This window comes from Eulemur rufifrons, chromosome 19 (genome assembly GCF_041146395.1).
Source record: "Eulemur rufifrons isolate Redbay chromosome 19, OSU_ERuf_1, whole genome shotgun sequence".
NCBI lineage: Eukaryota > Metazoa > Chordata > Mammalia > Primates > Lemuridae > Eulemur > Eulemur rufifrons.
Window position 1 is genome coordinate 102,228,470 of NC_091001.1, and position 26,791 is coordinate 102,255,260.

The window sequence follows — 26,791 nt, forward strand, 5'->3', positions numbered from 1 at the left end:
TAGATTTTCATTTATCTTCTTTAACTGTTTTAATGATGTCAAGTCATTATTTTCAAGTTTGCATCATTTCTAAGTTAGCTGTTAGTCTTATTGTTGTTCATTTGAAGGTAAAGTGTTTTTGTTTTTTGTTTTTTGGACATTTTTGAGATTTTCTCTTGTATTTTGTTTTCAGCAGTCTTATTATTCTGTGCTTGGGCTTTTCTGTTTATTAGTTAACTTATTTATCTTATTTATGGTTTGCAATTATTCTTGCATTGCGCATCTTGATGGCTTTTATCAGTTTGGAGTAATTCTCAATCAGTATGTCTTCAAGTGTTTCTGCCATATTTCCTTTGCTGCTTCTTCTAGGACTCCAATGTACAATACGTCAGATCTTTTCAACATAACCCATATGGCTTTTATGCAGTTTCATGTGCAATATATATTTTTTTCCTCTGTGTACAGAGTGTGGATATTTGATAGTAACTTATCTCTCTTATCCTCTCTTCTGCTCTGATTAATCTGCTATTAAGCTTATATATTAAGTTTTAAGTTTTAATTTTCATAAGATTGTTTTATATATACTAGTTCTCCAGTGAAATTCTTACTCTTGACATGTATTTTTTGAGCATAGTAATCATAGTTGTTTTACATATGTCAGATAATAAATGAATCACCTGTTGATCTCATTCTATTATTTGTTCCTGTTTCTTGATTTTTGTTTAACATCAGATATTATAAATGAGAAAAAGATGTAAGATAATTCAAAGTTTTTCTGATTCATCTTCCTCCAATGAGGGGGTAGCTTTGCTTTCTGGGAGGCATTTAAAGTAAGTACAGATTACCATAACCCAACCTGGGATTGAACTGATTCCAAACTCAATTCCATCCTTTTGTGAGGCTGGTCTCAAATTTGCCTTTATTCCCAGTGTGTATGCCTGCAGTAGTCATAAGTAGAAGTATGGGGCTCATCTCTTCGGTAGAGCCTGAATCTAATTTTTATCTACTCAGGTTCTATGAGATTCCCAAATGCTCTGCTCAATTAGCTACCACTTTCCAATTAATTTTTTATGTTCTTTTCCCCATACCAAGAACAACAAATGTATTGAGTGAAAAAGCAATGGAAAATTTTTGGTTCACCTTAGCGTACTTACTCTTTTTTCTGGGTTCTGGGACCCTTTAGTCCTGGCTGCCTTAGTAGCTCTCCAGTTGCCTACATGGATATTTCCCCACATTTTTAAAATATTCCTGGTACGAATGCTGGTGTGCAACAAGCTATTTTATCATTATTGGAAACAGAATTTCAAATTCCATCTTTGAATTGAGAATTTCATAAGCACTCAATTATGAGAGGGGAAGAGGAAAATAAAATTTTATTTTGTACATAAAAGCATGAAATATTTAGGGCCCCTGCATTTTTTAAAAGAATAAGCAAATGAAGAAAGAAATCTAGAAAAATTATTAAAAAAAAAACAAGTGAAATAATATGGTGTAGTAGGCACTTTTCTATTTGCTATGCATGTATCATTTCATTTATTCTTCACAGTAACGCTGTGAGGAAGACACTATTGTTACCCTCATCCAATGATGAGAAAAGTAAGGCACAGAGACATGCACAGTAGAGTCTGCAAGCTGAACAGCAGCATTGCATTGCTTCTCAGTGCCAGAGATAAAAGAAATTAGCATGACCAGAAAAATAAGGAAACCTAGAAGAAATTAAGGCAATGTATTAAACACTGACACTAGGAAGAATATTCTTTTTTTTTTTTTTTTATTTTATTTTATTTTTTTTTTGAGACAGAGTCTCACTCTGTTGCCCAGGCTACAGTGAGTGCCGTGGCGTCAGCCTAGCTCACAGCAACCTCAAACTCCTGAGCTCAAGCAATCCTCTTGTCTCAGCCTCCCGAGTAGCTGGGACTACAGGCATGCACCACCATGCCTGGCTAATTTTTTCTATATATATTTTTAGCTGTCCATATAATTTCTTTCTATTTTTAGTAGAGATGGGGTCTCACTCTTGCTCAGGCTGGTCTCGAACTCCTGAGCTCAAACGATCCGCCCACCTCGGCCTCCCGGAGTGCTAGGATTACAGGCGTGAGCCACCGCGCCCGGCCAGGAAGAATATTCTTTACAGGACAAAATTTTAGTGATCAAAAAAAATCATGTTTCTTTTTCTATCCATCCAATAATGCTATTTGATTCTACCATTAAAAATATTTAAATAATCATAATATTTTAGAGTCTGTTTGTTAGATTTCAGATTTTAGAATCAACCTCTAGATGAGAACATGCAATTGTCACAGAACTGAATATAACATTTGTTCAGTGTTTTCTGGCTGTCAGACACAGAGCTCAGCACTTTATGTGGATTGACCAATTTAGTCCTCGCAGCAACCTGTGCGGGAGGCACCATTATTATCCCCAATTACAGGTGAGGAATTTGAAGTTTAGACAGGTAAAGTATCTTTTTCATGATTACATAGAGAATAAGTAAATAAATGATGGAGTGGAGTTTGAACCCTACAAGCCTACTTTTAACAAGGCTCCCTCCTGCAAAAGAAGTAAAAACAATAAAATGCTCAATAAAAATGAGAAGGGAAAAGGTGAGGCGGGAGCTAGTTAAGTGTGCTATGCTCCGCATCTCTTATGGAAGAGAACCAATAGATAATTGTTTAACATTGGTACTTTAAGAAGTATTAATAGAAATAGAAGCATGTCATTTAAAATTATAATGATAACCAGAGAAAATAAAAACAGAAATTATTTAAAAGTTGTTGCTTCTGGAGTATGGGATGAGGGAAGAGAGAAAAATGGGGAAAAGGCTTTATCTTTCCATTTTGTATCTTTTGCAATTGTTCCAATTACATGGGTGCATTACAAATAGAAGCTTAGCTACATATAATAATATGAATTAAACTATATAATGTGGATGGAGAGTTATATTCCACTTAGAGCATATGTTCTTGATTGTTCTTGGCCACATGGCAAACAATAATAGCCCACCCCCTGGGGAAAGCCTGTGGGACTTGGCTGGTGCCATCTCATGAAGGGGCTCCATAAGTCTCCCTAATTTTAGTCCAGTGTTAAAAAGCCCACATTCCCCGAGAAATAAGCCACATTGAACCATACCTGCTTTATCCATTATAAAGGTTATATTTGGGCCTGGAAATTTTCACTTTTTTTGTTCTTGTTTTTGATTGGTTAAGAACTTGGGTGGAAAAGAGGTGTGCTTTTCATATGGGCCCCCAGGCACAGTCTAACAAATTTAACAAGAAACATAATTAAGCACAAAGGTGAAAGAGAGGAACAAGCACTGAATTATTTTACAAACCCTTGGCATATCATAAAATATTACAGGATTCTCAGAACCATCTGACACATTTCTTAGACTCAAACACAGCACTTTTAGAAGTGGACGAAAATTTGGGATTTAAAAAATCGTCAAGCTTGTATTTCTATCTTTTTTAGTCACCTCATATTTCTTGATTTAAATGTGATTGGATAAAATGAGTTTTATGCAAAGTTTAATCTTCGCAGGTGAAGGTCGCAGGATTACTGAACCAAATCCTGTTTCTGGAGAGCACTTATAAAAAGATGACAATTCTCTTGAGAAGCTTGCTGGGTTTGCAAGGCTCAGTCATACCTTCATGCTTTCTCCTGTCACAGAAGCAAATCTTCCTTGTTTTCATGGCTATTTTCCCAGGGGAAAACAAGAAAGAATCTACCTTGGAATCCCATGGTTCCCAATGCAAGGAGAACTTGGAGCTCCTGTTGTTTTTCTTGAACATATATTCCTCTTTCTATATTTTCTACTCGTTTGCCAAGGTGCTAAGAAGTGGTAAAACTGGGACGGGCCAGTTCCAAGCAACCTGACCTGACAACCCAGAACCTACTCTCAGGACGTGCATTTTACCCAACAGCTGTTTCTGCTTCACTCTAATTTGTTCAGGATTTGGTTGGGACCCTAGAGTTCACCTTTTGCAAAATATTTGTTAGTTTTTGTTTTTAGCTGAGAAAATATCTTTTTCCCCTCCCCAAATGAGAACAATTTGCTCTGGGATTGAAGATGGATTTGTAATATAGTTGCAGTAGAGATTTGTTCAATTGCTTCATAGCCACATACCCAACAGTCACTAATTCCTTTTAACAAGAAAATGGTAAACAGGTGGAGCTGAAATCATAGATAAATAAAGAGTCCTCTCCAATTCATTCAGTTGGGCCTTTGTAAAAGGAATTTCACCCAGCTGGTGGTGCACAGGCTTAAACACATGGAGTGTTTTTTTCTTAAAACCAGCATTGGAAATGGTAGACATGATAACATCCTCATGAAATCCACTCAGTAGACAGGATTCCCAAACAATGAGCATCATTTTGCTAATTGCCAAAACTCCTTTCCAGATACTATCATCCTCATTTAGAAAGTAATTCTCTTTTGAAAATTTTTTTTCTGGCTTTATTGAGGTATGTCGACTAATAAAAATTGTATATATTTAAGGTATACAACCTGATGTTTTGATATACGTACACATTGTGAAATGATTATCATAATCAAGCTAATTAACATATTTATCAGGTCACAAAGCTTCCATATTAGTGTGTGTTTGGTGAGAATACTTGAGATCTGCTCTGTAGGTAAATTTCAAGTATACAACACATTATTATTAACTATAGTCCCCCTGCTGTACATTTGGTCTCCGGAACTTACTCATAACTGAAAGTTTGTACCCTTTGACCAATATCTCTGCTTTTCCTCCTCTCCTCAGCCCCTGGTAACCACTGTTCTACTCTATGTTACTATTATATAAATTCAACATTTTTAAAGTAGATATTCCACATATAAGTGAGATCATGCAGTATTTGTCTATCTGTGTCTGGCTTATTTCACATAGCATAACATTTTCCAGGGGTTCATCCATGTTGTTACATATGGCAGAATTTCCTTCTTTTATAAGGCTGAATAATATTCCACTAATACACACACACACACACACACACACACACCCCACACACACTTCTTTATTCATCTGTTGTAAAACATTCCAGTTGTTCCTATATCTTGGCTATTGTGAATAATGCTGCCATGAACATCGGAGTGCAAATATCTCTTCAAGATAGTGATTTTATTATATACCCAGAGGTGGGATTGCTGGATCATATGGCAGTATTATTTTTAATTTTTTGATGAATATCCATACTGTTTTCCATAATGACTATAGAAATTTACATTCTCACCAACAGTGTACAAGTGTTCCCTCTTCTCCATATCCTTACCAACACTTGTTATCTTTGGACTTTTTGATCTGGTAAAACACATCAATCTATTTACTTTGGTCTTATAATAAAACCCCTAAAATTGTTGGTAGCAACACTCTTAGGTGTCTATATTTTGAGTAATATTTTTTCCCCTAGTGACAGTAATGGCCTTTGTGAGCCTCACAATCAGTCATGGATCTGACATCAACTTCTCCAAAAATATACAGATTTCATTACTGAAAAATATGATTTTTTTTCATATTCTGAAGAAAACATAACTAGACAATTAGTTAAGAAGATCTTAAAAATATCCAATAAGACCCAGGTAGCCACAAGACCAAATCGTAAGTCCATATAACTTACCTTATCATTGCATTCAGTGTCAGGGTGCTATGTGTAAAGGACAATCTAATTCTTCTTTTAGAGTAATATTTTATGGACAGATACAAACATGTGCATACATATACATAAAGACACGGTCATTATAGCTTCTTTATCCCTGTCTACTATGTTTTGTTATTTTTATCTGTTTGCTTTAGTTCTTTGTTCTTTAGAACATATTTTTTAAAGTATCTTGGACTAGATTAAACTTTTGAGTAACACTGAAACAGTTTATTCAAAACTCTATTATGAAATAAAGAACATGCTACTCTAATATTGTTAATTGTCCAAGAAAGGTAAAACATTCAATTGCCTTCCTAATCTGCTTCCTGCAGACCTCTGCAGCACCACTTCCAAATATTGTCCACTGAGACTCATGGTAAGAAAGATACTTTATATTATGACTCTGCCCCCAAAACTGAAAGTTTTATGAAATTATACTTCACCTTACTCTCTGTGATATCACTGAAATATTTTCTATTCAATCACATGCCAGTCTAGTCTACTTTATGTTTTTAACAAAAGCTGGTTACAACCTGCAGTTTGAAAACTCCTTACCTGTGGGCCTTTTACCTATTCTTCTATACTGCCTAGATTGAATATTTAAGTAGCTCAACCTACTCCAATCTGTTTTCTCAGAGACACTGAAGGACTCACTGCCCAAGCCTTCAGGCTGAGAGGCAAGATTTTGCAGGGCCCCTCTGTTTCCTACACATCAAATTCTAAACTGCTGCTGTGAGGTTGGTCAAGTCCATCTTCAGTTCCACCAGCATGGACAAGGCCCCACCCTCCCTGCCTTATACTAACCATGCAATGTCTGTCTTCCCAGCTGAGCCGTTACTTCCATTGAGTCAAGAACTAATTTGGCTTTCAATTTTCCCCTCCTTCCCTCTGCCCTCTCTTCTAACATAGTCCTACTCACCCAGAACATATATGTTGGTTAAAGGTAAAAAACAAAAATTAAAAGGTACTTAAGTTACCTTTAAAAATGGCATTACTGTATCTCAGATGTATCAGTGTACCTCTAACTTATGTATTCAATTGAATAATATCTAATTCAGTCTGTTCCACAAATTCAATTTGACAAACAATTTGTGAGATTTCATTTCCCGAATCTCCAACAAAACAGACCTGTTTTCACTTTTGAACTAAATGATTCCACATCTCTAGCTCTGTCTCTTCCCAGACAGATGCACAACTAGGATACTCTGAGTCTTACATCAGATCATTGATACAAAAACTTGCTGGCCCAGACATGGACACAGCTGGAGAGAGGATCCTAAGCTGCTGATGCCATGTCACTTTGTTTCACTTCCATATCGCTTAATACCCCAAGCTGTCTTAAGCTAATTCCATGCTTTTCTCCCCAGTTTCCTGCCTTCTCTCCATGCTAACTCCCTGTCCACACCCCATATCCCCCTATGGAAGTCCTGGCCACTTCCCCCATGAAACCTGCCCTGACTTTCAGTCCCCACTCATCTACATGTGCCTCCACATATGTATTCTTATTACTTAACTTCGTAAACTTCATGCCCACATCACTCATTCCCTGTGTTGTATTTATGAACCAGTCTATTTCTTTTCCTATCTCCCTCTACCTACCTACTCACACACCCCCAAGCATTCACTAAATTAAAGTATTGTTTACATCACTTATTTTGTTTTCTCAGGGCCTATTTTGTAAAATTTTTGGTAAAATGTACATAACATAAAATTTACCATCTTAACCATTTTTACATGTACTGTTTAGTGGTGTTGAGTACATTCATATTGTGCAACCATCACCACAATCCTTCTTCAGAATTCTTTTGATCTTGCAAAACTGAAACTCTATGCTTATTAAGCAACAACTCCCCAATTCCCCTTTCCACAACCTGACAACCATCATATACATATTTCTATGTGTTTGACTATTCTAGGTGTCTCATATAAGAATTATAAAATATTTGTCTTTTTGTGACTAGTGTGTTTCACTTAGCATAATGTTCTGAAGGTTCATCCATGTTGTAGTATATGTCAGAATTTCCTTCTTTTTTAAGGCCAAATAATGTTCCATTGTATGGATAGACCACTTTTGTTTACCCATTCATTTGTTGATGGACATGTGGGTTGCTTCCATCTTTTGTCTAGTGCCAAATAATGCTGCTCTGAACATGAGCATGCACATACCTGCTCAAGTCTCTGCTTTTTATTCTTTTGGGTTTTTGTCAAGAAGTAGAATTGCTGGATCATATGATAATTCTATTTTTAGAATTCTATTTTTAGTTTTTTGAGGAACTGCCATACGGTTTTCCAAAGTGGCCCCACTATTGTATATTCTCCCACAGCCTTTGAATGGTGCCTGGTGCTGATTGAAACTTAGTCCATGTTCATTTAATTTTATCAAACCAAAACTTTAGTCATTCAAATTTAGGTTGAAATGTACTATTATGCTCCTTTGAACTATTCCGTAAGGCTTAAAGCTTAAAAATCTGCATTGGTGTTTGTGAATTGCTTGCCTTTAATCCATTAGTTCAGGTGTCATTTTTTTTAAATTTCAAAATTATAAAAATCAGAGGCACAAAACAAGGATAGCCCTGTTTCCCCATAGACATCTTATTGTATCCATACCCAGGGAAGCATCTACGTGAATCAAATGGCTAGTGAACAGAGACCAGATATGGAAAACATGAAAAAACTACCTAGACCCAGTGATAACAGAAGCCTGGCCGAGACAGTTCTAAGCATGACCTAACACTGTGTTCTCCATCCCTGGAGAGATTCCGTTCTGCTACTTATCAATTACTATCAAACAATGGGGAAAGTCCAGGTAAATTACAGTGCATTTGCATAGTATAAAATTTTGTGATTTTTTTAAAACAGGATTTGCAATGAATGTCATTAAATGATAGGAAAAAATTCTTATACTAATTATATTAGGTAAAAAGGCAAGATTGATTATTTTCCACACAATATGATCTTAATAGTGCAAAATTAAAAAAAAACAAAAACCGTAAGCATAAAAAAGAACTGGAACGAAATATAGCTACATGTTAATGGGTCATTTTATCCTGCTTATTTCTACCTTATGTGCAGCCCAGTTTTTCTATAAGTGAGTATATATGGCTTTTATAGTCACGTAAAAATGCATATTTAAGAAAAACTGCTACATGTAGGATTCTTTGGAGCTGTGACAAAAGGCTAAATCCATGGAAAAATACTCACAGTGGACCTTCATTGTTGAGTCAGAAAGAGTTGCCTGAGGTTCCTATGGAGTTCTTTCCAGCAGCCCCTGAGTAACATGCACAACCTGGGTCCCCAGGGACAGCCCCTGAGAGGGAGCCTTGAGGGAAGTGAGGTGGCACTGGCTGATGGCTGACTGAACTCAGAGGTAAAGGAGAAAGAGTATTCCCTGCTGCCATCCTGCCCCAATTTGCATCCACTCACGCCCACCCCCTGGGGAGCCAGGCCCTCAGCACCATCTCTTGTGCTTCCCCGTCTCTGATCTTTTATGCATACTCAGACAGCACACATGAAGACCACATTTGTGAATCACCTCTCCAGGGAACAATTATCTTAATACAAATCAAAGTCTGAATTTAGACCAATGAAAATCAGAAGATGGAATTCCAGGAGTCAGTATTTACCCATTCAAATACTCATTGAAAAGTCCACTATGTAACAGACATCCACATCAGAGATGAAAAAATTAATAGATTAATAAAAACTTGTTTTACGAGCTCATACTCCATGGGTAATAATGAAGATGCTGTTCTAGGAGCTGGAGACATAAGAGAGAACAACACAGACAAAGCACCTGCCCTCACAGAGCTTGTATACACAGACCACAGCCCTGTGTGAGCTATGCTTATTGGTATGTGAGCCTTATTTTAGGTTCTGGTCAAAGAAAGTCAGAACTTTCTGACTATAGTTTAATTGTGTTTAAACAGTGGTCATGGTTAAATGAGATTAGCTGATTTGATAGACGAGAGAAACCACAATTTTTATGGAATGATTGGAAAAGTTTTTAAACTAGTCTAATATTCTTTTGGTCATGGCTGGAGAAGCCAAAGTTCAGAACTGAGAAGCATCTGAAATGTTTTTCTAGGCAGACAAGCTGTTTAAGAGACTTCGCACAGTCATTAAAGCAAACATCAGACTCTCCATACCACACCCTCAAAATTGGCAAAGACCTCGGAGCCAGGCCCAGCAAGGCCTGACCCCTGAAAATGATGCCGTTTAGGTCCTGTGATATCAAAAATGCCTGTCAGGCCGGATTCATTTGCCAAATCATTCAACATGGGCATACTTAACCTATGGTCCTACTTACATAAACTGTTTCATCCAAGATGCAAAACTAAATGGAAACAGGCATGTTCTGTCTATGTCCGTGTGTGTGTGTGTGTGTGTGTGTGTGCACACGCATGCGTGCAGTCAGGACCTAACACACACTTATCCATGGCTCCATGTGTATCTGTGACAGGACTATGGGTGCTGCCATAACTAATGGAGGAACTCCCAATTCCATGAGAGACCTAATCAGAAAAAATAACTTCTCAGCAGGCCAAGAAAAACAGTTAGAGGAAAGGAGGACAGAAGAAATTTAAGAGCAGTTAGTGGTGGTGCAGGAGGGGTAGAGGAAAGGGGAAGAGGGTGATTCTGGAGGTTAAGCCAATCCACTTCCCTCATAGTAGGCATTTTTCCTAAACAACCAACCAAGCATTCTTGTCAGCATTGTCAGAAGCCGCAGAAAGAGGGTGAATGGAGTAGCCGAAAATGTGTGATTCCATTGTGCTAAGAAAGGGTCTGGGGTGCCTGGGATTTCCTGTCCTCTTGCTTTATTGAAACGTCTTCAAGCTCTCTTTCAAATTCAGTGGGATAAAGTATGGAGAAGGCAGGGACAGGATCTTATTAATCATTTTAGCTATTGCATAATAGCCCTCTGCTAAGGATATATTATCTCATGTTTTGGGTACCATGATTGCACCATTTTTTTACCAGATGAGCAAATGAAAATAAGGATTTGAGAAACTTGCTCAAAGTTAAGAGGCTTGTAGTGTAAGAACTGAAATTCAACTCCCAAGTCTGACCTCCTATACACCTTTGGGTATGAAAATGCCCACAGAAGATGATTAATAAAGGATTGAATGCTGGCTGGAAATATGAGATGGAGAGCAGTACAACTAATAGGTAAGGGATCCATGTTTTTCACACTCTAAATTGCATGTCCTGAGGGTACACCAGTTCCCAGAGGGATCACAGCAGAACAGAGAGTCCATGCGTGACTCATGGCAAAAACACTTTGCTGGGACCAGGAGGCCTGGGCCCTGGAACTAAACTAACCCTGGCTCTCTGCATGGCTTGGCAAACATCAGTTTATCTCCCAGGGTCTCTGTTTTCTCTTCAGCAAATGAATGAGATTCCACTGCACCCTATAAATTTGTTAAGAGGACCAGAGGAGATAAATATCAGAGAAGATGCATCTTATACCCGATGTGGGAGACAGCACCAGTAATGTTGTCTTGACACCTGGGAGCTGGTTCAATGTTCTTCTAACCCAGCTGTCCTGATGGTTATGGTTTGCTTTCTGCCACAGAGGAGCTCAAACAATACTACTTTTAAGTAAAATACAATAAATTCATAGGGTGTACAGGGAAAGAGTGTTGGGAAATGCTGGCAGGTCAGATGGAAAGTAGATCTCTGACTCACCATCCCTTTCAGAGTATCCAAATGCTCTCTCCTGGCATCCAAGGCCATTCCCAGTGCTCTTCCACGGACTTCATGCTCCAGTAACAACACATGCCATGTAGTCCCTCCAACAGAGCAAGCTGCTCAGACCTCTGATCTTTCTCAGTTGTGGCTAGAACACTGATGCCCCATTCTCTTCACTCTTTTGGAACTCAGTCCATGAATCACTGTTGAAGTTCTCTGCTCCCTCCTCAGTGCTCACACATCACTTATAGCATTACACAATTCCTGGGCATCCTTATCTCCACGGCTACTAAGTTCTTCAAAGACAAGAACTGTGCTTCTTTCATCTTGTTATTCTCAGTGCCTGGCATAGGACCTAGAATTCTGGAGGCATATGATACATTTCAAGTCAATTAAGCTAAATTAGTATGTGTCTATAGTACCTTGTACAGTCAGGAGAAGGTAAAGGCCAGGTAGTTTTATACTAAACAAATACTCTCTAGTGCAAAGTATCATTATTTGCAAAGTACTTCCCTAGCATCTGTGATCTCTTCCATTCATCTCATAATTAACCCAAAGAATCTCAGCAATTTCATTAGCTGGGGTTTCTGCAATTACTCTATGAATTCATTGAAGATGGGAACCACATTTTATTAACTCCTCAAATCACAGATCCTCAATAATGTTCATTGACTGACTGAATGAATGAATGAGTGAATTTACTATACTCACTTGTATATTATCTCACATAACCTAGCATGATGCTTAGGAAATAATGGATGCTCAATAAATGACTTCTAAATGAATGAGTGAACAAATGAATGCCTTTCTCGTCTATTTTTCTTAACTTCAGTGACTAACAAAGGACGTAGCACATAGCTATTCAAAGATCCTTGTTTGATGCATAAAAAAATTTAGATTCAAGGACTGCCAAGTGAGAATCTGGCTACCTTTTCAGGGTTAAGACCCTTTTGCAATTCAAAGTCAAATAAAAAATATCTTCCAAATGTTCACATTTCTATGTATAAAGATGCTAGAAAAACATCATTAAAAGTAGCATCCAGTGGCTGTTTAATCTCAAGATTGTCACAGTTATATATGAAGTGACATATTATTTGGCTATGATGATGGTAGAGTTTCTAAGCTAATGCATTTAATAAAGAGCATATTCGGATGTAGAATAGTTATTGTAGAAATGACAGAAATATTGCATTATGTTAAATGTCCACCTATTATGCCAGAAATTCTAAAAGCATTCCTTCCACCCAATCTCCCTCTCCCCAAGAGCCCAATTGAAGTCCATTAGAGTTCAAGACATAGAATGTTCTCTGTGATGTTCCCCATATAAAAATATGAGGCCTTAAGGACCAAGTGTAGTCAGATGAGTTCACCTCGCTATGGCATTTTCCTGACCAAACAGTCAAAGTAACTTTCTATTCCAGGAAACTCACGATTGGACAATGTTTGGGGGAAGGCAGGTTCTTCTAGGCTGAGCCCACTTGGCTGAACAGTGTCTCAGCCTCCCAGTGGGTAACGTGAGCTAAAATGAATAGTAAATTGGGTCTTCGAGGAACCCAGGTTCAAAGGTGAAGCCAAGGCAGGGCTTTGTGTGTGGATCCAGTTAGTTTCATGATTTCTCAAAATAAAACCATCTGAGTCCCAAAACCAAATGCGCGTGACCCTGCTTCTCAGATTTCTTGTCTGAACAGAGAAAACAAACACAGATAAAAATTCATCACCCCATAAACTTATGCAAAAGTCCAATGAAAACTAATTGAAACAGACAAAATATCAAAAATGAAGAAAGCACTCCCTAGTCATAATAATCTGACCCTTAATTTTGATTTATTCCAATCCTAAATATAATTTACAAAAGAAATATGCAGAACTCATTGGCAATGAAAAACTAATAAATTAAGGATATGGCTTATAGCCCTTATAAATGTTAGTCAATAATTCAAAAAGGAGAGTGGGCAACATGATCAAATGCAGAGAAACAAGACATCTCCCCTGTTGCTGGTACATGCTACAAAGATGTCAAAATAGGATGAAAGTAAACAAGGACAGCAGAAGGGGAAGGAAGAAAGGACCCTAGATTCACCATCAGAAAAAAAATCTAAACAATAGGCACTCAACAACCCATATATATTAACTAATCTCCCCTCCCTTTCCCCTTTCTCTTCTTCTCTCCTCTCCCTGCCTTATCCTCATCAGCAGAGAACAGCCACAAATCCTCTGGGTCTCTTCATAGGGAAATTACCGATCGTGGGAAATCCAAGTAAGGTTTCTGTGGGATAAAGAGACTTCTGGAAATTGTGCTGCACTTCACCACCATGCCATGTTGTGCTGATCATTTAATTTTTTTTAAATTTAAATTGACACATAATAATTGTACATATTGATGAGGCACATAGGACTGTTGGGATCCATATAATGTATAGTGATCAGATCTGGGCAAGTACCATAGTTTTCCTTATCTTTTCTTTTTATTTAACCTTCTACCTCACGGGAAAAACCAAATCTCTTCCCTCCCCGGTTTCATTCCCACTCATTCATGCACAATAAATTCTATAACTTTGTTCAATTTCAATTTATTTAAATTAATTTTACTAGAAGGATGATAATTTTACAGACCTGAGAGAGGCAGATCGTTTAAAAGAGTAGTAGCAATGATTGCTTTTAAAGCTAATGTTTTGGAAAAGCTCCTTGAATGGCTGTACTAGTTAACTCATTCTAATTATCTTCAAAAGGAGAGTGAGGAGGAGAAAGTGAGGCAGGAAAATAGGGAGTAGAACTGCTATGTAAGATGTCTGAGTGCCCAGCACAGGGTAAGGATTCTCCATGCATGACCCGGTTGGTTCCCAAGTTGAGGGGAGGAGATCAGGGAGACTCAGGAAAATTAGGTGGCCATTGGGAAAGCAGTAGAGGCAGGGACTGAATTGTTATCTTTCTGACACCAAAGCCTACACTTCCTTTGCAACTTTGTCTTGTAGGGAAGTTTAAATTTTTCCCCAGGAGTTTCAAAAATTTGAATCTATAAAACAAACTGACAATACACAGATTGACAGGAAAAAAGGCACATAAGTTTACAAATGTGTACAAGTGTGCACAAGAGTCATACAAAATTTGACAATTCAAAGGAGAGCCACATGGTTGATGCTTAAATATCTTCAAACTATACTACAAGGCTGTGGTTATTAAAACTGCATGGTATTGGCACAAGTCCAGAGACAAAGACCAGTGGAAGAGAACAGAAAATTCAGATATAAAACCATCCTCATATAGCCATCTAATCTTTGACAAAGCAGACAAAAACATACTCTGGGGAAAAGAATCCTTATTCAATAAATGGTGCTGGGAAAATTGGATAGCCACATGAAGAAGACTGAAACAGGACGCACACCTTTCACCTCTCACAAAAATCAAATCATGGTGGATAACAGACTTAAACCTTAGGTGTGAAACTATTAGAATTCTAAAAGAAAATGTGGGAAAGACTCTTATAGACATTGGCCTAGGCAAAGAATTTATGAGGAAGAGCCCTAAAGCAATCACAGCAACAACAAAAATAAATAAATGGGATCTGATTAAATTAAAAAGCTTCTTCACAGCCAAAGAAACAGTCACAAGAGCAAACAGACAAACTACAGAATGGGAAAAAAATTTCGCATACTACACATCCAATAAAGGACTGATAACTAGAATCTATTTAGAACTCAGGAAAATCAGCAAGAAAAAATCAAACAACCCTATCAAAAAGTGGGCAAAGGACATGAATAGAAATTTTTCAAAAGAAGATAGAAGAATGGCCAACAAACATATGAAAAAATGTTCAACATCTCTAATCATCAGGGAAATGCAAATCAAAACCACAATGAGATATCATTTAACTCCAGTGAAAATGACCTTTATCAAAAAGTCCCAAAACAATAAATGTTGGCGTGGATGCGGAGAGACAGGAACACTCATACACTGCTGGTGGGACTGCAAACTAGTGCAACCCCTGTGGAAAGCAATATGGAGATACCTTAAACAGATACAAACAGACCTAACATTTGATCCAGCAATCCCATTATTGGGCATCTACCCAAAAGAACAAAAGACATTCTATAAAATAAAACTGCACCCGAATGTTTATAGCAGCACAATTCACAATCACAAAGATGTGGAAACAACCCAAATGCCCATCAATATATGAGTGGATTAGTAAAATGTGGTATATGTATACCATGGAGTATTACTCAGCTATAAGAAATAACGGTGATATAGAATCTCTTATGTTCTCCTGGATAGAGTTGGAACCCATTCTACGAAGTATCCCAAGAATGGAAAAATAAGCACCACACGTACTCACCAGCAAATTGGTTTCCCTGATCATCACCTAAGTGCACATTTGGGAATAACACCAACTGGGTGTCACGCAGATGTGGGGTGGGTGATGGGAGTATACCTACATAATGAGTGCAATGCGCACTGTCTGGGGAATGGACATGCTTGAAGCTCTGACTCGGGGAGGGGGAGGAGCATGGGAAATATACATAACCTAAACTTTTGTACCCCCACAACATGCTGAAATAAAAAAATAAATAAATAAAATATAGAACTGAAAAAAGAAAAAACTGAAATAAATACCAGATAGGTGGGCTCAATAGTGAGTGCAGATAACGTAAGATGGAATCAGTAAACTTGAGGGCAGAACACTAGAATTTATTCAATCTGCACAACAGAGAAAAAATAGTTGTCAAAAACGAACAGAGCATCAGAGACCTGTGGGACAATAATAAAAGATCTAACTATTGTATTATCAGAGTTCCCATAGGAGATGGGCAAGAATGTGGAGCTGAAAGTATATTTAAAAAAATAATGTCTGAAAACTTCCTGAATTTGGTGAAAGACATAAACCTACATATTCAAAAAACTGAGCAACCACAAAAGGAAAAAAAAAAAAAAAACTAAAGAAATCATGCCAATAGATATCATAAGTAAACATCTGAAAATTAAAGACAAAGAAAAGTAAGAAGCAGCCAGAGAAATGATGCATTACTTATAGCAGAACACCAATTCTAATGATAGCAGATTATCTATCTGAAACCATGGTGGCCAGCAGGAAGTAGTATAGTATTAGTGCTGAAAGATAATAACTGTCAACTAATTCTATATCTGATTAACATATCTTTTAGAAGTGAATGGGAAATAAAGACCTTCTCAGGCAAAAATAAAGGGAATTTGTCTCTAGAGGAATCACTCTTAAAGAATGGCTAATTGAAGTTCTCAAAACATAAAGGAAATGATAAAAAGAAGGCTTGGTGAAATTCACAAACAAAAAATAGGGGAAAATATAATAGACTATTATTTTTCTCATGAGTTTCTTAAATCATATTTGATGTTTCAAGCAGAAGTGTTGCTCAATAAATTTGAAGAAAATACTGTGACAATACTGGGACTCTTTTCACATTTAAAAAGTGGGGAGAATAAAAAGACATAAATTGAATTTTTCAATATTTCACTTAAGGAGGTACAATGACAATACCAGTAGGCTGTGTTGTGTTCTAATATATATAAGGAGTCTTCAAAAGTTCATGGAAAGTGAGTATTATGAAAAAATTATGCATGAATATTGTTTTTTTTGCTCCAAAATAAACTCAATACTAACCTTTTAAACATGTTTGAACAGGATCTAATTTGAGGCACTAAGAAGGATGAGATATCAATTTGAAAAAAGCCCCTATCAGAGCAACATGAAATCTGCTAAAATTGAAGCAAGAGCAATCATCAAATTTATGAAGCTTGAGTGGAACAATGATGAAGTCACTGATGCTTTATGAAAAGTTTATGGGGACAATGTCTCAAAGACATAAGCAGTTTACAAATGGATTACTCATTTTAAGAAGAGATAAAATGATGTTGAAGATCAAGCCTGCAGCTGTAGACCATAAACATGCATTTTTGAGGAAAAATTAATCCTATTTGTGCCTTAATTGAAGAGGACCAATGATTAACAGCACAAACAATGGCCAACCCCATAAACATCTCAACTGATTTAGCTTACACAAATCTGAATGAAAAATTAAAAGTTTAGCAAACTTTCCAGTTGATGTGTGTCAACCACCCAGATCAGCTGTAGACAATGGCAGAGCTTTCAATGGAATTTTAAACAAGCACGATCAAGATCCTGAAGAATTTCTTCAAAGTCTTGTAGCAGCAGAGGAAATATGGCTTTACCAGCACCATCCTGAAGATAATGCACAATCAAATCAAGGGCTACCAAGAGGCAGAAGTGAAAGTCAAAGGGAAGGCAGACTGGTGAAGAGCAAAGGTTATGGCAACAGTTTTCTGGGGTCCTCAAGCCATTTTGCTGTTGACTTTCTAGAGGGCCAAAGAATGATAACATATGCTTATTATGAAAGTGTTTTGACAAAGTTAGCCAAAGCTTTAGCAGAAAAAACATGTGGGGAAGCTTCATCAGAAAGTTGTTCTCTACTATAACAATGCTCCTGTTCATTCCTTTCATCAAACAAGTGTAATTTTGTGACAGTTTTATGGGAAATAATCAGGCATCCACCTTACTTTCCTGATTTGGCTCCTTATGACTTCTTTTTGTTTCCTAATATTAAAAAAAATCTCTGAAGAGTACCTATTTTTCTGCAGTTAATAATGTAAAAAAGTCTGCTTTGACATGTTTAAATTCTCAGGACCCTTTCAGGATGGACTAAATGGCTGATATTGTCACTTACAAAAGTGCTTTGAACTTAATGGAGTTTATGTTGTGAAATAAAATTTGTATCTTTTATTGTTAGCATTTGATGCCATTTTTCCACAAACTTTTTGAAGTTTCCTCATATGTATGATACCTAGAGTAACCACTAGGAAAGCTATTAATACAAAGTGATATACACAACACAATATACATAAGACAAGATGGAATAACCCAGAAATGTTTAGCTGAGTGAAAGGCAAGAAAAGAGAAAAACAGGAACAACTGAAGCAGCAAACAAAAAAGAAATAATAAAATGGCAGACTTAAGCCCAAACATATCAATAATTACTTTAAATTAAAATAGTCTCAATAGATCAACTACAAAACAAAGATTGTCAGATTGGATATATATTAATATACATAAAAATACATGTTTTTCACAAGGAACACACTTCAAACAAAATGACATAGGTAGGTTGAAGATAAAAAGGATAGAAAAGTATTATAATAACATTATTTTTTAAAAGTAAGATTATGTTAATAACAGAGTAGACTTCAGAGTGAAAACATTACTTGGTAAAAATGGGTACATTCTAATGATCATTCCACCAAAAATATATCATGATCACAAATGTATGCATAAAACAACAGAGCTTCAAAATACACTGTAGTAGGCAGAATAATTTCCACCACCACCCAAGATAAAGATATTAATATATATGTATGTATATATGTATATGTGTATGTGTATATATATATTTTTTAAACCCTGGAATCTGTGAATATGTTATGTTACATGGCAAAGAAGAATTAAGGTTGATGATAGAATTAAGATTGTTAATTATTTTACCTTAAATAGGGAGATAAATTATGTTGCATTATCCAGGTGGGTCTGATATAATCACATAGGCCCTTATAAATGTAATGGGAAGGCAGAAGAGTGGTTCAGAGGTAAGGGACAAGAGGAGAGGAAGAAGAAATTCAAAGCATGGAAAGAACTGGATCTGCTATTCCTGGCTTTGAAGATGGAGAAAGAGAGCCATGAGCCCAGAAATGCAGACATCTTGTGGAAGCTGAGGATGACCAACACTTGACACCAAGCAAGTGAACAAACGTAGAACTGAGAACTACAGCCAGAAGGAACTGAAGTCTGACAACAACCTGAATGAACAAGGAAATGGATTCTCCTCTAGAGACCACAGAAAGGAACACAGCTTTGCTGACAACTTGACTGTAGTCCAGTGAGAACCATCTTAGACTTCTGACCTGCAGAGCTATAAGAAAATAAATTTGTGTTGTATTAAGCCACTAAATTTGTGGTAACTTGTTAGTGCAACAAAGAAAACTAACACATACATAAAACATAAAAACTGATAGAGCTTTACAAAGAAAGAGACAAATCCAGTTACAGTTGAGACTTCAACACTCTACTCTCAGAAATTGATAGAACCAGTAGGCAGGAAATTAGCAGAGATATAGAATACTTGAGCAAGGCCATCAATTAACAGGATCTAAATGACATTTATAGAATACTCCACCCAACAACAGAAGAGTACACATTGTTCTCACTCACTTATGAAACATTCATCAAGATAGACCATATCCTGGGTCATAAAGCAAACATTTACAAACTTAGAAGAATTAAAATCCTATAAAACATTTTCTCCAACCATAATTGAATCAAACTAGAAAACAATAACAGAAGGATGACAGGAAAAGCTTCAAACACTTGGATATTTACAAACACACTTTTAAATAATTCATGGGTCAAAGAGAAAGTCTAAGATAAAATTAAAAATACAAATGATTGAATAAAATGAAAATAATACATAACAAAATTTGTAGGATGCAGCTAAAGTAGTGTTGATACAAAGGTTTATAGCCCCAATGCTTATATCAGAAAAGGGGAAAGGTTCAAACTAATAATCAAGTTCCTATCTTAAGAAACTAGAAAAAGAGGAGTAAAATAAAATAAAGCAAGCAACAAGAATGAAATAAAAATAAGAAGAGAAATCAATTAAATCAAAAATAGGAAAAAATCAATGAAAGCAAAACCTGGTACTTTGAAAAAAATCAAATTGATAAGCCTCTAGCAAAATTGACATAAGATATTTGTAAACCAACTATTTGACAAAGGGCTAAATCTAGAATAGTATATATTTCAAAACTCAGCAGTAAAGCAACAATCCTAATATGAAATGAGAAAAATACATGAGCAGATATTTTGCTGAAGGAAATAGAGAGATGGCAAATAAAAAAGTCATTAGCAAAATTTATCCTACAACAAATAATATTCTTAGGAAATAATGATTTATCCACTTCAGTACATATTTCACATTAATTTTTTTCTCATTTGACAAACTATGAAAACAGCAATTGAATTCATCTCTGACTTTCCCATGTTCAATTTCAAAAGGTAAAGATCAAACTAGAATTCACCCATAAGAATATTCCCAATGATCTCTAAACTTTAATTGTTAGACTCAGGGAACTTTCTAAATCGAAAAATTACTGATTACATGTTTTTTAATTATGTGAAAAGGACTCAAATTTTATCTTGGTCCATCTGTAATGACTGGGCCTATAAATTACCCTCTTTTTAAGTGGAAATCATGTGATTAAGGCCTTTCGATTAAGTCCCTCAAAGACACTGAAGTATAATAGGATTTGAACAAGGAAACAGTTTTTTCCAGTGGAAAGATGGACAGTGTCTAAGACAACCTTATTAGAGCAGCCTAGAGCTTTCAGACAAAGACTCATTCTTCCTGTGGGGTCCTTGGAATGCTTTCCATCCCTCCCCGGGTATTCCTTTTGGATGATTTTCTTGGAAAATATTCACATTGATCTTTGGTTTATTCCATTGCTTCTCTAAGGAGCCAAATTTAAAACTGACCTTGAGCTCAAGTAAATTCTAATGTGTCACATCTGGAAGCAGGGAGATAAAGCTCTGTCTGTGGTTGAAAGCAGGAAAAATCCTGCCAAAGCAGTGTTCTCAATAGCACTGATGAAAATAATAACAATAACTCCATATATTAATAAAGTACTTTACATGTACCAAGTGCTTTCATATACATTAGAGCAAAGGATTCTCATGAAAATGCTCTGAGGTAGGTGAGCAAATGTTATTTTATTTATTATTCTCAGATGGAAAAATTGAAGCTCTGAAATACATGCACTTTGTCTAAATTGACCAGCAAGTGTTGTGGATAACACTTAAACTTCAAATCTCATTTGTAACATTAAAGAAAAATTTAAAGATGAAAAACATCATTCCACATGCCAGTGTCCTAAAGTGATAAATCTAAATTTGTGATTTTTAAAAAATTGTGTCCATATGCATTTGCATGTTATATAACAATCACAGTTACAGTATTATAGTATGAATTTTATATTACATAATACAAATCTGATCAAGTTGTCGCATGGTTTTTATAATTAGGTTGCTACTCTATAAGGTGGGTGGTGATAATTTCTTTTACCATTCTCCCATTGTGCATGACTTTTTTCCTTGGTTGATTATTTATGTAGGATAAATTCTTACGTCTCTGAAACTTTGTCAAAGAGTTTGAAGATTCTAATGGTTACTGCTGTTAACTATCTCATTCTTCTCAAGTAGACATAAAATTTTGCACTGAGAATAGCAGTCTCTACCTATGCAATACAAGTTTATCATAATTCCAAGAACATTCAGAGTTATCATTCTAAATTGTTTACATATAAAGGTAACTTTATTTGTTCACTTAACAGTAAATTTTATCTTTTTAATAATTAGCTAATTCCATTTATTGTCATATAATTGTTTTCGTTCATCAATTTAGTTCTTGATAGTTCTCAAATATTTGAATGAGCTATTGTATAATGAAAATTAGCCTTTTCTATAATTGATAAAGTACATTTCAGATTATTTTTTAATTTTAGTTTTTCATTACACAGATGTTTTTCTCTGTGGTTTCTTCTGTAGCTTCAAAGCAGAGGGATTCCCCACTCCCTACTCCGGTTTTTTGCTTCAGTCTGGTTGAAACTTACTATAATTTTGTAGCCCTATTTTTGATCCATGTGAATATTTTTGTAAGGAGTATAGATATGAATTTTTTAATTTTTTTGTTTTAATATATTTTATACATACATATAGCTTAAACAGCAAAATAAATCTATGAGGCTTATTATAAAATATAAGTCCCCTGCTGGTACCCTTCTGGTATTTCCATTCTTCAATGTTATCCACTCTCCACATTTCTAGCTATTTTTTATTGGCATTTATTTCCAATTGTATAAATAACGGGCTTATATTGTTAGCTCTTGATTTTTCAGTTTTAGGCATCATCTGTTGACTTCCCAAAATGGACATACAGATTTAATTCTCATTTCTCATCCCACATTACTACACACATACATGCCTTCAGACCTCTGTCCCCCCGATAAAGTTATGTTTTTATGTTGCTGAGACCAATCTATTAATGTTATGTAACTGTTATTTACAACCGAGCCATGCAGCAAGCTACAATTACTTTTCCTATCTTGCATAAATTTTGTGCTTCCTGGATTCAATGGATGTGTTGTTTACTTTTGTTTTCCTCGTTGCCTGTGTTATTATGACTAATTTACCCCCAAACTTTTCCCCAGTGTTCAAATACATCCAGTTTTCTATCAGCTTCATCTTCTTGGAAAACTTTTCTTCCAGAGCCTCTGACTTGCTCCAACCTGGACTGGTTACTCTCTAGCGTGCTGCACCACTTTTATCCTAGCATTCCTTTTCACCACCTCTAGTAGTTAGGGTAGACTGCAGTGGGCTCCCACAATAGGAATTTATTTCCTCTCACCTGACACTCTGAGATGGTGACCCTTGGTTAGTGAGTGCCTCTTCTCCACGTGGTGATTTAGGGATCCAGGTCTTTTTTATCTTGGGACTTTATCATCTGTTGGGGCCTTGTCATCATCTGCCTTAGGGGGATCCAGCAGAGGCATGCTCACTTCTTGAAAACAGTAGCCTGGAAGGAGCACAATTCATGTATTCAAACGACTAAATCTTGAAGCTACACAGGAGTTTTGGGATGCAGTCTAACTACATACCTAACAAGAAAGGAAAGTGATATTTACTGAATACTAGAAATCTCTGCCACACCATCAAGGGTATTCCTTTTACCATTTGCTATATTGGGATTTCCTGCTTCTCAGATTCTGTGTCGTTTTGTTTCTTGCTTTACTTTCTCAGTTGGTGGAGCACATTCTAAAGTAGCTTTTTGAGAAAAGGTAAGTAGGAAGTAAATTATTGGTGATATTGACATCCAAAAATGTCTTTATTCTACTCTTACATTTAATTGACAGTTTGTTTAGTTTTAATCTGTATCTCATATATTTTTTATTTCAGCATATTACAGGTGTACAAATGTTTAGGTTACCTATATTGTCTTTGCCCCATCCAAGTCAGAGCTTCAAGCATGTCTATCCACTAGACAGTGTGCACTGCACCCATTAGGTGGGTATATACCCACTTCCTCCTCCCCACTCTTACCTGCCAGACACCTGATGAATGATACTACTAAATGTGCACATAAGTGTTGATTAGTGAATACCACTTTGATGGTGAGTATGTGTGTGTTTGTTTTTCCATTCTTGTAATACTTTACTTAGTAGAATGGGCTCCAGCTTTATCCAGGATAATATAATAGGTGCTAGATCACCATTGTTTTTTGTGGCTGAGTAGAACTCCTTGGTATACACATATCACATTTTTTTAATTCATTCATGGATTGATGGGCACTTGGGTTGTTTCCGCATCTTTACAACTGTGAATTGTGCTACTATAAGCATTCTAGTGCACGTGTCTTTTTTATAGAATGTCTTTTTACCCTTTGGGTAGATGCCCAGTAATAGTATTGCTAGATCAAATGATAGTTCTACTGACTTAAACCTAAGGCATGAAACTACAAGAATTCTAGAAGAAAATGTTGGAAAAACTCTTATAGACATTGGTCTGGGCAAAGAATTTATGAAGAAGACCACAAAGGTAATCACAGCAACAACAAAAAAAATAAATAAATGCGACCTGATCAAATTAAAAAGCTTCTGCATAGCCAAGGAAACTATCATGAAAGCAAACAGACAACCTACAGAATGGGAGAAAATATTCGTCTGCTATACATCTGATAAAGGGCTGATAGCTAGAATCTATACAGAACTCGGGAAAATCAGCAGGAAAAAAATCAACCCCATTAAAAAGTGGGCAAAGGACATGAACAGAAAGTTTGCAAAAGAAGACAAACTAATGGCCAACAAACATATGACAAAATGCTCAACATCTCTAATCATCAGGGAAATGCAAATCAAAACCACACTGAGATATCCCTTAACTGCAGTGAGAATAGCTTTTATCAAAAAGTCCCAAAACAATAAATGTTGGTGTGGATGCCCAGAGATAGGAACACTCATACACTGCTTGGGACTGCAAACTAGCACAACCTCTGTGGAACGTAATATGGAAACACCTGAAAGAGCTAATTGACAGTTTAAATAGAATTCTAGGTTGGAAAACATTTTCCCTGAAAATTTTGAAGGCCCTTCCCTAAAAGTTTTGAAAAAATAAATTGCTCTGTTTCTGGAGAGTCCAAAGCCATTCTATTCATAGTCTTTGATATCTCTGATTTTTTTTTTTTCCTCTCTCGAAGCCTTAAGATCTTCTCTTGGCCACTGGCATTCTGAAATGACATGATATGATTCTATTTTAATCTATTTTGGTGGGCATTTGCTGCATCTTTTATATTATACAACTCCAACTCATCTTCTCCAATTCTGGGAGATACTTAAATTATTTATTGATAATTTTATCTTCCCTTTTTTGTGTTTTGACTATTTAGAACTATAATTTTAGATATTGGCCCTCCTGAGATGATCCTCTAATATTTTTATTTTTTTCTCTCCAATTTCCCATCTCCATTTATTTTACTTTCTGAGAGAATTTTTTTACCATTAGCTTCTAAAGCTTTCAATTATTTTATTATATTTTACATTTTTAATTTGCAAAACCTTTTCCTTGGAATCATATTATCCCTTTTTGTTGCATACTATACTTGTTTCATCGATGTAATATTGCCTCCTGGCTATTTGGTATATAATGATGCTTATAATATTTTTATCTCCTTGCATAATCTGTTCCACCCATATTTGTTGCTATTTATTTATTTTAGTTTCTAATTTTCAATTTAGAGATTTTTCAAAAATACCTGTAGATCCTTGGCTGTCTTGCCATGTTTAGGAGTGGATATTTAAAGGTTAATTGAAACTGTTGAGCACTATGTTTGCTTGTCAACTTTGGGCTTCAATTTAAGGAGAGATCTGACTGTGCTATTTCTTTGAAGAAAGCACTGATGTGTGGCTTCTGTCTTTTCTTGTTGATCATTTAAATTCTGCATAGGATAATCTTCCAGTCTCTTAAGGAAAATATAAGCCAGCCTCCAAGTGTTCTGAGAGCAGAGTAAGAGAATAGTGGTATGGGAGCATTCAACATTCAGTAGGCAAATTTTGATGAAATCTGTCAATTTGCAATAACATTTCTCTTCCTTCAAAATGTGCCTGGTATACCCAATCCAGAGACACTAGGCTTTGCCTCTCTAGAGAATAAACTTCTAGTCTTCTGCCAGGATGAAGAATGAGAACTCTTCCAGCTGTTCAGAATAGAGGAGGGAATCTGGTGATTTAACTGAATCTTAAAGCAGAATTTAATCCAACTTTGTTTTCAACAACCTCTTCATCCCTCTATCCTGTTTTCTCCAGAGGTACCCGGTGCTGACAATTTCTCCATCTCTTGGGAGATCTGGGGTGCAGACTGAGTGGCTACTCAACTTTCTCCATTGCTGACACTGCTGACTTAGGATTCAGTGTTCTCAGGTCAGCTAAGTATGTCAGCACCCATCTTTTAATTCCTAACTTCCAAAACTTTGTTGCTAATGCCATTTCTCAACATGCTTTTGTGCTTAGAAAATATTTTAGTGCCATTTTAGTGATGTTTCAGGAAAGAGTGGAGGTAAAGGTGTGTAATCCTTGATCACTTACACAGAAATCTTTAATAAAACTGTTCATTTTCCAAATGGTTATGCTATCAGAGCACCATTTAATGAATAATCCTTACATGCTCCTTGTTTTGAGTGCTGCTTGACACATACCAAGTTAATCCTGTTTCTGAAATTCATACTTTAACCAACTGATCCATTTTTATATTGGTATCATAACATATCATTTTTTGTTGTTTTAGAATATATTATTATATCCAACAGTGGCTTAGTACAAGCTAATGTCCTCTCCTTATTGTTTCATTTATTCAGGTAACCCATGTGGAAAGAACTCTGTTAAGACTTATCATGAGAGCAACTTGCCAACAATACCACATGTAGATTATGTTTTTTTGTTTTAAAAGATAGACACGTTCTTAAAATTAGTTCCAATTCCATTAATCATCCCTTTTCCAGTATATGTCAGCCAACATTATTTCTCTTCCAGGCATAAAGATTAGAAATCCCCTGGGCTGACAGTTTACCATGGAACATGACCCATCCATTCAACCTAATCTTCTCCAACCAGAAACTCACAGACACATATAACCGCACGCATATCTCCTTTAGCCATATGTATCTCACTTATAGTTCTGCCCCTTTGAAGGTCAGTGACATTTACTGTTGCGAAATATCTAGATAGTCTACAAGACATGGACTTCAGCAGTTTCAGTAACACCTCCTTACCATATTAAAGATTAAAAAAACAAATCGGCTTTGTCAATTCCAAGGAAAATAAGGACTATGTAGTGCCATTTATGATCTTC